This window comes from Leopardus geoffroyi, chromosome B3, assembly GCF_018350155.1.
Source record: "Leopardus geoffroyi isolate Oge1 chromosome B3, O.geoffroyi_Oge1_pat1.0, whole genome shotgun sequence".
NCBI lineage: Eukaryota > Metazoa > Chordata > Mammalia > Carnivora > Felidae > Leopardus > Leopardus geoffroyi.
In genome coordinates, this window is record NC_059337.1 from 47931098 (window position 1) to 47945351 (window position 14254).

Consider the following 14254-nt stretch of genomic DNA (forward strand, 5'->3'; position numbering starts at 1 on the left):
AAATGAGAGATTTTACATAAATATATATTTTTTTCTCTTACACTCTGAACACGTATTATGTTGAATTCTCCATTTGTTTGAATTATTTACCTACAGATTCTCTTGCATTTTCTATGTAAATAATCCTATGGTCTGCAAATAAGAAAATTTTTCTTTCCTTCTAATTCTTTTTTTTAAGTATCATGCTGGCTAGGACTCTATACAGTGTTTAAGAGAAGCTGTGATAACTGGTACCCTTGTCTTGTTCCTGACTCTAAAGAGCACAATTCTAATGTTTTACCATTAAATATCATGTTTTCTAGAGGTTTCTGATAGATACATGTGGAAGTGACTGCCGACTCCCCCAGATTTGGCTCTGTCTTTTTCCTTAAGTAGAATCTTTAAATTTTTTTCTGAAGACTTGTCTACCAAGAAAATGCCTGCATTGCCCAGCCTTCAACTACGTGAGGGCACATAACTTAGTTTCTGCCATGGGCATCTAAGTGGAAGTCATATGTGCAAATTTCAGTATATCCTAAAGGGGAAAGGGTGCCTCTTTTTAGGCACTCTCACCTTTTCTCCTTCCTGCGGCTTGACATGCAGATGTGATGACTGAATTGGAGCACTATAGTGGACTTGAAGTGATCTTAGGAATAAAGATCACACAAAACATAATAAAGGAACTTGGCTCTGGGCCACTTAACCAGTCTTACGTGAGAGAGAAGTGAAATGCTATATAGTCTGAAGTTTTCTGCCACTAATAATCAAGCCCAATCCTTCAACACTGTTCACCAGGGTAGTGAGGTTGTAGTCCATTCTCAGTTTGCCAACGTTTTTTCTTTTTTCATAAATTACACTTTTATAAATTGCTCATCTCTATTAATGAGATGAATTACATTGATAGATTCTTCAATCATCCTTGTGATTCTGTTATGATATGCTTTTAGAGGTTGCAGATGTACAGAGATTTTCTTACTTTTCCTAAGGTTTTCAGATGAAAAATTTTAAACTAGAAAAGTTGGCCTGCACAGTGAACTCCCATGCATTGACCATTCAGATTCTACAATTAACATCTTATTATATTTGCTTTGTACCTTATCTCTTGTGATGTGTTATATCGGTTAGGTAATATTTTAAAATACTTGTGTTCAAAAGTGAGAATATTTAAATATATAAATATTTTCTTTTCCCATATTGTCTTTGTGCACTTTGGGTATCAAAAATATATATCATAATATGAAGCAATGATCTATTCTATCTCTTCATTGAGAAAGTCTGTTTAGTACAGGAAATAAGTTTTGAACATGTGGTTAAACTCACCTGTGTGGGTAAGTACTTGGTTGGCATGGTGCTTTTTTAATGGTACATTTTTTTTATTGAAGTATAGTTGACATAAAGTGTTATGTTAGTTTCAGGTGTACAGCATAGTGATTCAACAAATTTATTTGTTATGTATGCTCACCTCATATAGCTACCATCTGTTACCATACAACACTATTACAATACCAGTGACTATATTCTGTATGCTGTACGTTTCATCCTGGTGACTTATTCATTCCATAACTGGAAGCCTGTATCTCCCAGTCTCCTTCACTCATTTTGTCCATCTTCCTATCTCCCCTCTGGCAACCATCAGTTTGTTCTCTTTGTATTGTATTCTTTGTATTCTCTTTCTATTTATGGTTCTGTTTCTGCTTTTGTTTGTTTATTCCTTTGTTTTGTTTCTTATATTCCACATATAAGTGAAATCATATACTATTTGTCTTTCTCTATCTGACGTACTTCACTTAGCATAATACTCTCTAGGTCCATCCATGTTGTTCCAAATGGCATGTTGTCATTCTTCTTTATAGGTGAATAACATTCCATTGTGTGTGTGTGTGTGTGTGTGTGTATATATGTGTATATGTATATACACATATATATGTGTATATGTATATACACATATATATGTGTATATACACGTATATATGTGTATATGTATATACCCCATTTTCTTTATCCGCTCATCTATTAATGGACACTTGGCTTGCTTCCATATCTTGGCTATTGTAAATAATGCTTAAATGAACATAGGAGTGAATGTATCTTTTTGAATTAATGTTTTCATTTTCTTTGGGTAAATACCCAGCAGTAGAATTACTGGATCTTATGGTATTTCTGTTTTTAACGTTTTGAGGCATCTCCATACTGTTTTCCACAATGGCAGCACGAATTTGCATTGCCACTGATAGTGCATGAGGGTTTCTTTTTCTCAACATCCTTGTTAATACTTGTTGTTTCTTGTGTTTTGGATTTCAGCCATTCTGACGGGTATGAGGTGATATCTCATTGTGGCTTTAATTGGCATGTCCCTATAATGAATGATGTTGAACATCTTTTCATGTGTCTATTGGTCGTCTGTATGTCTTCTTTGGAGAAATGTCTGACCAGATTCTCTGCCCATTTTAAATCAGATTATTCTTTTTTTTGGTGTTGAGTTGTATAAGCTCTTAATATGTTTTGGATATTAACCCCTTATCAGCTATATCATTTGCAAATATCTTCTCCCATTCAGTAGGTTACCCTTTTGTTGATGGTTTCCTTTGCCGTGCAAAAACTTTATTTTAGAGTAATCCCAGTGGTTAATTTTTGCTTTTGTTTCTCTTGCCTGAGGAGACCTATCTTAATGGATACAATTTTTTTTTTTTTTTTGGATACAATTTTTTAGAATTACAGATTCAGGTGCGCCTGGATGGCTTAATCAGTTAAGCATCCGATTTCAGCCAGGTCATGATCTCACCTTCCTGAGTTCGAGCCCTGCACTAGGCTCTGTGCTGACAGCTGAGAGCCTGGAGCCTGTTTCAGATTCTGTGTCTCCCACTCTCTCTCTGCCCCTCCCCCACTCACATTCTGTTTCTCTCTCTCAACAATAAATAAACATTACAAATTAAAAAATAAAATAAAATAGGGGCGCCTGGGTGGCGCAGTCGGTTAAGCGTCCGACTTCAGCCGGGTCACGATCTCGCGGTCCGTGAGTTCGAGCCCCACGTCAGGCTCTGGGCTGATGGCTCAGAGCCTGGAGCCTGTTTCCGATTCTGTGTCTCCCTCTCTCTCTGCCCCTCCCCCGTTCATGCTCTGTCTCTCTCTGTCTCAAAAATAAATAAACGTTTAAAAAAAAAATAAAATAAAATTACAGATTCAATTTATTTAATGGGTATAAATAAATATGTAGATTACCGTTTCTTTTTCAAGTAAATTTTAGTGATTTATTTATCTCTAGAGAACTGTCCATTTCATTAAACTGTCAACTTTACTTGTGTAACGATATTCATTGTATTTTCTAGTGCTTTTAAAAACTTTGACTCTATTTGTAGTCATGTCCCTTTCTCCTCACTTTTCTCTTTTTCTATCAATCAGAAAAAATTAAAGTTTGTCTATTTTATCAGTCTTTGGAAAAAAACTAGTTTTAGGATGTATTGACTCCTTATTGATTTTCCCCTCTTTCATCTTTTCTGTTCCTTTTGTTATTTTTTCTTTCCTTCTGAATGCTCTGTTCTAATTAACTTTTGAGGCATATGCTTCCTTCTTTTCTATTAATGCATTTAAAGTTCTAAATTTCCTACTAAATACTGCTTAAATTGCACACCACGCATTTTAGTACTAGTGTTTTCATTGTCTGGGCAGTGCTAAACATTTGGTAATTTCCATTAATTTTTCTCTCCTTCTTAATAATTATTTAGAAGCTTCTAACATGAATAGGGCAGTGTAACTATTATATTGATTTCTAATTTTACCTCACTGTTATCAGAGAACATGTTTTGGGTCACTGGTATTCATTTGAAATTTGGTTTTTGACATATTATAGTAAATTTTTATATATGTTTCGTGTGCTAGAAAGAATGTGTATTTTAAGTTTTGGGTGTAGGATCACTTATGTTGTTTACATCATCTACAACTATGATTATTGATTTATACACACACACACTCACACACATTTGAGGTTCCAAATAACTATTTATTCAATGTGAATTATTCTGTTTATCTTTGTATGTTTATATAATGACCCTTTTGCCTTAAAGCTAAAAAGCTGATATTACTATATTTAATTTCTGTTAATTTTTTTAAAAGTACATGTTATCCATTTACATAATGATGTCTCCATCATTGTGTTTTAGGCATATCTCTTAATAAGCAGTACATTGTTGCATTTTTAGAAGTCCCTATGAAAATTTGTCTTTTAGTAGGCAAGTTCAATATATTAATATTTGTATGTACTTTGATTATTGATCTATTTGGATTTATTTTTACCATATATGTTATTTTCTATTTACCATTCTTTTTGATTCTTTTTTTATTTCTATTAGGTTAATCTAGTTTTAAATTTTATTTTCCTCTTTCCTCTGTACTGGAACTTTGCTATCTGCCTAAGGTCAGGATTAAAATTAAAAAGTCCCATGTGAGAAATTAAAACCCCAAGCTTCTATACTAATTTCCCAAGCTGGGAGGTGGGACTTTTCTATGTCTCTTTTCATATTTAAAGGGTCTTCCTCCAAAGACATTACTTGTCCCCAGAATCTGTGTTTCAGGGAGCTCAGAGAGATTCCTTTATGCAGCTTCTGAACTTGAACAGAGAGGGTGGCCAAGAGCCTGGGATGGGCTCAGAGCCAGGACTTCTTTGCCCAAGGCCGGGGGTCAATGTGACAGACAAGGACACCTGAAGAAAACCCTGAACAGGAACTCTTTAGACCATCAAGTGAATCAGAGTGTCAACTCAGACTGAACCCACTATGGTTTTGTTCTCTTTTTATTCTGAAACCTTTTTTCCCCCTTTTGAGCTTAGCTATTTATTAAAAAATTGTTTTTTTATTGCATTTTAACCAGCGTTTCTATGTAGGTACCAATCTGCCACACTCTAAAAAGCTGTGGGAGTTAATTTACTTATCTTACAGATTGTTTACAGTTTGCAAGTCTCACCTTCCACCTCAGATCTTTTTGTTTTTATCTATTTTCCTCAGCTTCTGTTTAGCCAACTTATAAGTAGATTCTTTTTTTCCTCCATCTTACTCATTGGCATTTTGAAGTTCTGAGTGGCTGTTGTTCTGACCTTTCCTCAAATCTCCTTGTCTCTCAGATTGAGGCAGGGAGGACCTCCCCTGTGCACAAGCTCCTGGATACCATACATCAACAGTCTAGGTAGGAAACCTGAAGTTTCTGGATGTGTGGCCTTTCACTTGTCCACCAATAGTTTCTAAAATGATGGCCCTGACAAATCTCAGCCTTCCTGGCTGCATATGGCGCTGGCTTTTTTGGAAATGTACCCAGCTGGAAGCAGTTGACCTGCCCAGACCTTCCAGCATTGGGCTTTCCAATACAACATGTTGGGGCCCTTATTTCCTATTGCTTCCTTTTGGCTAGGTGGCTCCCTCCAGCCACAGGCATTCCCTGGGCAGCTGTCTGAGTTAACATCTGAGCTTGGCCCTGGCATTACCGCTCATGAGCAAATTCCCCAGTGAGCCCACAGGGCTGTCTTCATTTCTTTTTTAGATATGATTATCTTGGAACAAAGCCAGCCTCATGGGTATGAAACCTATGCAGTTATCCTGGCCCCTCACTCAAAAAAGCCAGTACTTGCATTAATACTCTGCTACTGTTGTCTTGACATTTTAAAATAGCTTTTCAATACAATTAAAATTTTTTTTTATTTTGCACTGGGTTCCACAAACTATATACCCTCTCCTTAGGAGAAGCAGAGAACATCACTGATACTTGGAGAAGTGGGTGGGTCTTACTGACTATCCCTTACTGACTAACTGACTTAGGAGTCTAGGGCAACAATTATTAGGAGTAATTGTTTAAAAATATTTTTTAGATGTAGTGCCATATGCTGCAAAACTTACCTTATGGGAAGCTTCCTTCTAAATAAGGCATTTTAGGACTTCAGGAAAGAAGAAGGGTACAATTCTAGAATAGCTAGATAGAATTTTCTGCAATGATGTTAATGTTCTATATCTTTGCTGTCCAATATAATGGCCATTGGCCACATGTGACTACTGAGAACTTGAAATGTGGCTAGTATGAGGAGCTGAATTTCTAAATTTTAATTAATTTTAATTATTTTACATGTAAAGTTAAATAGCCACATGGGACTACTGGCTATTATACTGGACAGTGTAGCAATGAAACAAAGTAGTTTCTGATCTTTGATACTTTGATTATATTTTGCATCAATTCTTTTTTGTTCAGAAAAGATCTTTTTAATTCATATTTAAGGTCTATCCAGAACTAGTTGGGGGAACTCAAATCACATTTTTTTTCTCTTTAGTATAGAGAAGATATCCTTTCTACCTATGAAAGTTAAGCCATGAGGCTCTTTTCTATAGCCTACAAGGGAAATAATACCTGGACGAATGAATTGCTTAAAGACTACACCTTCCAGTTCTAAAGGATTATGGAAGAACTAAGGAAGATGAAGAAGAGGCAAGGTCAAAAGCCAGAGTCTTGGCAAGGAATTATGGCGAGGAGGTGTAGTGGGAGGTGAGTTGATAGATGAGCTTGAGCCATCCCTCCTGGGTCCACATGACCTGGTGTACAAGTGACCCAGCAAGTTCCGCGTGTTCAGAGAACATAATAGTACATCAGAGGGCTGTGGTCAAAGCCAAAAGGTAGCTGAACAGGAACTTCAAAAAGGCCAGAACTACAAATTTCAGAGATAGGTAGTACTTCATCTCAGAAAGCCACACCAGAAAAACTATACTTTAGTGGTCACCAGTCCAAGAAACAGAAAATCCAGCCACCCCACTATTCACCAGTGAAGATCCAGATAATGCTATCTCTGCTGCTATCGGTCCACACAGATGCTATTTTGAAGGACACAAAGAGATGAAGAGAAAATTTGAAAGATTTAATATTTTACTTAAAGAAACAAAAGAGAATTCACATGAAGGGGTTATTTGAATTATTGAACTGAACTAATAAATTGAACTGAATGGGATAAATTTAGGGTTCTTTTTCCCAGTTCCCTGTGGATGAGCAGGTGTATTGTAGAGAAATAAAGAAGCTGCATTTTCTTTATACATCTAAGTGCAGAGTGAATGAATTTGTGACTCTGCTACAAATATGTCTGCCTTCCTGCCAAGCCAGTTGTGGGCAGCAATTCTATTTACAAGCTTTAGCAGAAGTGGAATATGTGGCAGGAAGTGTGGTGGGGATGCTAACCTGCTGTATTGAGCTTAAGAGCTAGCATTATGAGAGAATTGGCAACTTTACTCATAGATAGACGTCCTTTCTTCAAAGGCACGAGCAACTTCCCATGGGCAGTTCATTGGGGCTTATGCAGAAGGCAGTTTTTCTTTTATCACCTACCTGGACATGGAGGAGGTTGTAGATACTTCAGTGTACCCGTCCAAGAGCTTTGAGATCAATGGGAGAGACACTGTCTGTCAGATTATGGTGTCATTTTGCCTTAGTTATCTTCTAATGCCAAATGAATCACATCTGGAATCAAGAAGGCAAGATCTACTTGGGCAATATCCTAATTACTCATCTGAATCTAACATCCTATCTGTCTCTTGTCTATACTGTTGTGTGTAGTCCCTCTGTGGGCTACAACTCCACCTGCAGGCCAACTCCAAAAAATACACATTCAAGAAAATGGAGGAATATCTGGGTTGTATTCTGTACAGCCAAGACATCTGCATTGTGCTTCAAGTATTCATGGTCCCAGAGTAAAAACCCACATGGTTTATTAAATATATTTAGCAATTCCTGGAATTTATTACAAAATTCATTACACATTTCTTCTCCTTGGCTGTTAGAATAGCTGACACTTTGAAAAGGGAAGGAGGTTTTTTGTTTTTGTTTTTGGTGTTTTTCCTGCTCAGAGGCAGATGCAGCTTTCCAATAAGCCTTGCTTCATTTTTCCAACCTTCCACTAACCCACCTGACTCAGTCCAACCCGTATGAATATTTCCAACCATTGAGATTGGAAACATTAGATCCCAAGAGGCCCCACCCCTGATGCCTCCTCTACCCCTTGGGTTTCCTTCTCTGGGAAATTGACTTTTGGAAAAATTCAATTGATCATCCTCTTTGGGAACAAAAGTCACTTGTCATAGAGACTGTAGTGGCTAAGATGAGTGCAGGGACTCCTTTGAATTAGTGTCATCTTTTTTAAGCACTTTGGGTTTACCATTTCATACCCAATCCTGGAAACCATAGAACCATGAGTGAAAACTACAGCACCAATCCTGGCAGTCATGTGGCTGGGAATTCTGAGGACATCCAGCCCTAGCCATTAGGCACAGATAAGGGCCCACACAATTGGATTTTTATGATATGTGGGTGTAAGAGGAATAAAATGGTTAAGAATGGGCTTTAAGTTTACATAATGAGGTACTGGGTTTTCTTAGTCCATTCAGGATGCTATAAAGTACCACAGGCTGAGTATCTTTATACAACAAGAATGTATTGGTCACAGATCAGGAAGCTGGAAGTCTGAGATCATGGTGCCAGCATGGTCGCCTTCTGGTCATGGCTTTCTAACTGGTTCATAGCCAGCACCTCCTTGCTGTGTCCTCACGTGGTGGTAAGGGTTAAGGATCTCTCTGGATCTCTTTTTTAAAGGCACTAATCCCATCCATGGTGTTCTTAAGCACTTTCTAAAGGCCCTAACAACCACTATCATCACTTTTGGGTGTTAGGATTTGACATATGAGTTTTGGGGGGACACATCCAGACCATAGCATGGATGAATGGCAAAGCCAGTAGCTCCAGTGAGAAAACTATGGGAGAAACATGTTGGGGAGATAAGATCAAGTTCTATTTAAAAAATGTTCAACTTGAAATTCTAATTAGACACCTAATGGAAATGTCAAGTAGGAGGCATGATATGATTGTTAAGTCTGGAGCTCAAGGGAGATGTCAGGGCTGGAGAATATATAGATCTGGAATTATTGAGAAGGAGATAGAAATGAAAGCCATGGCGCTGGATAAGATCTCCTCCAAAGTGAGTGAGTATATTTAAAGAAGAGAAGAGGTTTAGACAAATTTAAAAATCAAGAATAAGTGGAAGGAGTCAGCAGACTAAGAAGAAGCCAAGCAGGAATGTAGGAGGAAGGCTGAGAGAGTGTGTTGACCCAGAAGCCAAGCGGTTTACTGAGTCAAATGCTGCTGAGAGGTCCAGTGAGAGACGGACTGGGACAGGTTCAGAGGATTCAGAGAGATGGAGGTCATTGGTGATCCTGAGAAGGGCTTCAGTGGAGTTGTAGGGAAGAAAACGATCAGAGAAGACTGAAAAGAGACTATGAAGTGAGGAAGTGGAGACATTGAGCATTGATCACTGATTTTAGGAATGGTGACTTAAGTAGATCTGCACAGCAGGAGGGGGTAGATGGAGAAGGGCATAGATTCAGGGGAGGATAGATTTATTTTAAGGTGGAAGCTATTCTGGCATTTTTATATGAAGATAGGAATGTTCTAATAGAGGAAATGTGGAAATGCTAGACAGAGTGGATTATGGAAAGAGCAAAGCCTTTGAATAGGTTAGAGGGGCTCCAGGGCTTAAGTGGTGAAGTCTAAGAGAACTTACACTCCAGGACAGTTCTGTCATAAAGGAAAGAGGCAAAAATTAGTAACTGTGATGATGTGAAATTGTCATAGCTGTCTTCTGGTTGCTCCTTTCTGAGTAAAAGGAGAGATGAAGTCTCCTTCCACCAGCTCCACTAGTCCATCTCACTGAGACCCTGCTTCCAACCCAGAACTCTGTCTTACCCTGACAACTGAGTTGGAGGAACTCAAGAATCTGCTGAACGTTTCTGGGTTCCCAGCAGTCCCAGAGCCAGCTGTGCTACTTTGTCTTTTTTTTTTTTTTTTAATTTTTTTTTTCAACGTTTTTATTTATTTTTGGGACAGAGAGCATGAACGGGGGAGGGGCAGAGAGAGAGGGAGACACAGAATCGGAAACAGGCTCCAGGCTCTGAGCCATCAGCCCAGAGCCTGACGCGGGGCTCGAACTCACGGACCGCGAGATCGTGACCTGGCTGAAGTCGGAGGCTTAACCGACTGCGCCACCCAGGCGCCCCTGTGCTACTTTGTCTTTGAGAAGGGGTGCAAGTTAGAGAATCAAACACATGAAATACCCTTCCTCAGACTCAGAACCCTGAACATGTGAGTCTTTTTAGCCACCCACACTGGACAACGCAGTATAGTGGAGTGCCAAGTGGAAGAAGAGCAAGTCCTGGTTAAAATGTCCACTGCCATCAGGCAGCTACCTTATTTTAGGTTCTACCGTATACTCTGTTTCTAACCTCCTTGTTTTCAGTGTTCTCCCCTGTTTGTCTCTTATTTAGATACTTTGGCATTAAAAGTGTTGAAATGTTAAATGTTTATTTATTTTTGAAGGAGAGAGAGAGAGACAGAGCATGAGTGGGGGAGGGGCAGAGAGAGAGGGCGACACAGAATCTGAAGCAGGCTCCAGGCTCTGAGCTGTCAGCACACGGCCCGATGCGGGGCTCGAACTCACAAACCGCGAGGTCATGACCTGAGCCAAAGTCGGACACTTAACCGACTAAACCACCCAGGCACCCCTAAAAGTGGTTTTTAATTCAGCCTCTCCCTAAGTTGCTTCCTCTTGAATCTCTTCCCCTTTAGCTCCAGTGAGCCTCAGACAAGTCCCAGGGTCCCAGCTACCACATCCCCTCCCAGCTTTCCCAGCCCCCTCTTGTTAGGGAGAAAGGTCCTCACATAAATGGGAAAACATGTAAAACGGATTTGGAAAGGATAAACTAATGTCACCCTGAGGTATTTTTGACTAATTGGAGCAAAATAGCAAAAGCAGAGCTTTCTGAGCAAGATTTTGCTATCATCTAATCTTCTTTATCCATCTCTTAACACCCCCCATCTCTCAAAGTCTTCTAAAGGAACAACACACCTTTTGGAAAAATGAGTGAAAGTACAGATAAATTAGGGGTTGGAGATAATGAGGGTAAAGAAGGTTGCTTCCCCATAGAATACCACACGCACGTACACACACTTTGGGTATCACACATGCAACTACATTTACTGTAGCTTACAGGTGAATGAGTAGCAAATTTGAATGTCTTTTTTTCTGGTAAGAATTTTGCAGCAAAACATAAATATATTAATTTAAAAAGAAAACATGCACAATTGTACACAACTATGTTAATTTCTTCAGCCAAACTTTTGTGGAGAGGTGTTTGGACTTTTATTTATTTATTTTAAACTTTAATTTATTTATTTTGAGAGAGACAGAGACAGTGTGAGCAGGGAAGAGGCAGAGAGAGAGGGAGAATCCCAAGCAGGCCTGACATGGGACTCGAACTCACAAAACTATGAGATTATGATCTGAACCGAAATCAGAAGTCAGACGCTTAACTGACTGAGCTACCCAGGTGCCCCTGGGCTTTTATTTGAAATAAAGTATCTATGTATACATACTTCTAACTAAATAGGAGTCAGGGTGAATATTTATTTTCCTACATAATATGTGACTAAACAAATAAAGCTCTTTTTTTTTTTTAACACTACTTATATTGAAAGCCAAACATCTGATTTGTCATGTGCCATCACTCAAAATGATTTTGGAACTTCTTTTTGTAACTTCCGAGCTCTTTAAACACACAGGGTGATCAACCATCTCAGTTTGTCTGGGACTGAAGAGTTTCCCAGGATGTGGGACTTTGAATTTTAAACCTGAGACAGCTTTGGGTTAACTTTCCTGGGTTACCTGGAACCGAGGGAGATTTCACTCCTAAAACTGGGTGAGTGCCAGGCAAAATGGGTTGAGTTTGGTCACCCTATTTGTAAATACAAGAAACGCCAGCTCATTGTTTTATAGTTGTAACCCTATTACTCAGTTTGATCCCCTCTTTATTTTTAAAGACTTGGCCCTCAGTATCTTTTGGCTATTGCAAAATTTCTTCACTGCAAGCAAACAAACCTTTTCTTCCTTCCTTTCCATTCTTACCTTTCCATATCTGGGTCACTGTAAGTAAAAGTATGTATATTAGTGGTGGACTTGACAGACTCTCTCTTTGACCATAGTTTAGTCAGACTTCTCTGAGTCTTCTTCTCTATTAGGTCTCCACCTTGGCCCCATTCTGTCTTTGGCCTGTCTCTCCCAGTTTTAACAAGAATCCTATTAAGCTGGTTTAGTAAGAATCCCCTTACCCCTGATATCTCCTCTTAGTAATTTCCATCCACTGACCCCCTCACTCTGCCTATTGGCTATAAATCCCCTGCTGTCTTTGCTGTAATCTCTCCCCTACTACAGTGCTCTTATTGCAATTGTCCTAAATAATGTCTTCCTTGCCATTTTAATAAGTGCAGGAATATTTTTTTTCTTTAACAGTTATGGTGCCATGACTTGGACGGGATCGAATTCATTATTGGACCCCTGGAACCTCTCATCCAGGACCCCAAGTGTGTGCTTTTGAAGACTTTATTTCACTCCTGACTGATTAGAGATCTACTGGTGAGTCTAACTCCTGGGCCAGTGCTCTGGATGACAGGCTGTTAAAGCATGGTTAAGAGCAGGTTTTGATTCTTAAGATTCAGCATATACTCGCTGAGGCTAGGTTAGAGTTCCACGATCCTTTGGTTGAAAAGTACCTGTTAAGCAAGCATCTTTCTGGATGGATGTCTTCTTGGATCTTTCTGAGTAGGGATTTACTCCCTGACTCTTAGTGGCAAATTCCTGACTCTTTTGGAGGCCTCTACTCTAGAAACTGTGTTAGAGTCCCAGGCAAATGGAAGCTGGGTTAGAGTCCCAGCCTTCTTTGTTAGCAAGGTACCATGAATTAAGAACAAGGGAGGATCTCAGTAGACTGAAAACCCCTTCTCATACCCCTTTTGACTATATGCTCCACTACCATGGTACTAACTCTCTACTTCCTTTCTCGTTGGAATAATTTTACTAGAGATAATTGGGAACCTCAGTGACTCCCCCAAACTGGTTCCTCTAAGACTTCTCTCAGCATTATTTCTGTTTCTCCTTTTTCCTTTTAGCACCTTCAGTCTTTGAATCCATTGATATGACTGTTGTCAAGCCCCTACCTCCTCCATCTCTCTGTCCACCCTGCAAGACTTTCTCTCTCCCATTCCAGCCCCTCAGTTTCTTATAGTCGCTTGAATTTTGGGTTCCCCAACCCACATTGAAGGCTCTCAAGAGACTCTGGGACCACCAAAGAAAGTACATGTAGGGCAAAACAAAATCTTAAAATGTTCCTCCATAAATCTTGGTAAAAAGCATTAACCATCAATTAAGCAGGTAACCTTAACTTGTTCCATCTGTCAGAAACACAATTTGGGATAAAAATATAAAGTGGAGCAAAAACAAGAGCCAATTATTTTGTAGAAACCAGTGAGTTTTTATTGCTATGTTTACCTGACTCATGGCAACAATTTTAGAATGAAAGCGACAGGGTCTCTCTTTGCATCTGTCTGTATGTTTGTATAGTTATGTTTGTATATTTGTGTTATGTATATGTGATATTTTCTATCTCTAGTTGGTATTGCCAAAAAATTTATAAAATCTTGTGAAGGAGATTCTGAAGTTGGCTTAGAGGGATGACTGAGTGGCTCTGTCGGTTAAGCGTACAACTTCAGCTCAGGTCATGCTCTCACACTTCGTGAGTTTGAGCCCCGCATCGGGCTCTGTGCTGACAGCACGGAGCCTGGAGCCTGCTTCGGATTATGTGTCTCCCTCTCTCTCTGCCTCTCCCCCACTTGTGCTCTGTCTCTCTCTCTCTCTGTCTCTCTCTCTCAAAAATAAATAAACATTAAACATTTTTTAATTGGCTTAGAGAGAAGTGCTTATATAAATTAAATATTCCTAAATCTTCCAGAAATATAGAAACTAATTCAAATGCTTTAAGTATAAGCATCAAGTATAATACAAATATATATTTGGTGTTTAACCATTTTTAGGTTTCTTTGCTTTTGTGACTTTTTTCTTTTTCTTTTTCTTTTTTTTTTTTTTTGATACTTGCCTATCATGCATGTGCTGTAAAAATAGGTAACAGGGAAATAACTTGAGATGAGGGCTAGCTTTGTTTAATGTTATGATATATATGCCTAAAAAAAATTTACAAAATATTTTTTGTATTAGCAACCTTAGAGATATGTATGTTAAATAGAGACATTCATTAAACATTGAGATAATTTCTAACAGAAACTATTAAACCTTAAATTTCTAAGCACAAGTTTAAGTTTTATATACCTTTGGCCTCTTATTTTTATATGATATAGAGAGGCTAACTGTATTTGAGTCTGTTGA

The 14254-nt window shown here is 38.7% G+C and overlaps 1 protein-coding gene across 4 annotated transcripts in view; it reads left to right on the forward strand.

Annotated features, from left to right (window-relative positions):
- ZNF280D (zinc finger protein 280D) overlaps positions 1-14254 on the forward strand; it is a 327588-nt gene that overhangs the window by 76127 nt on the left and 237207 nt on the right. For 3 of the 4 annotated variants that reach the window (XM_045449634.1, XM_045449637.1, XM_045449639.1), the window contains exon 2: positions 12329-12451. The gene's annotated coding sequence lies outside the window, so the exon portion shown is untranslated. Of the gene's footprint in view, positions 1-6393; positions 6496-12328; positions 12452-14254 lie in introns of those variants that run through there. The other variant, XM_045449636.1, reaches the window with a different exon arrangement.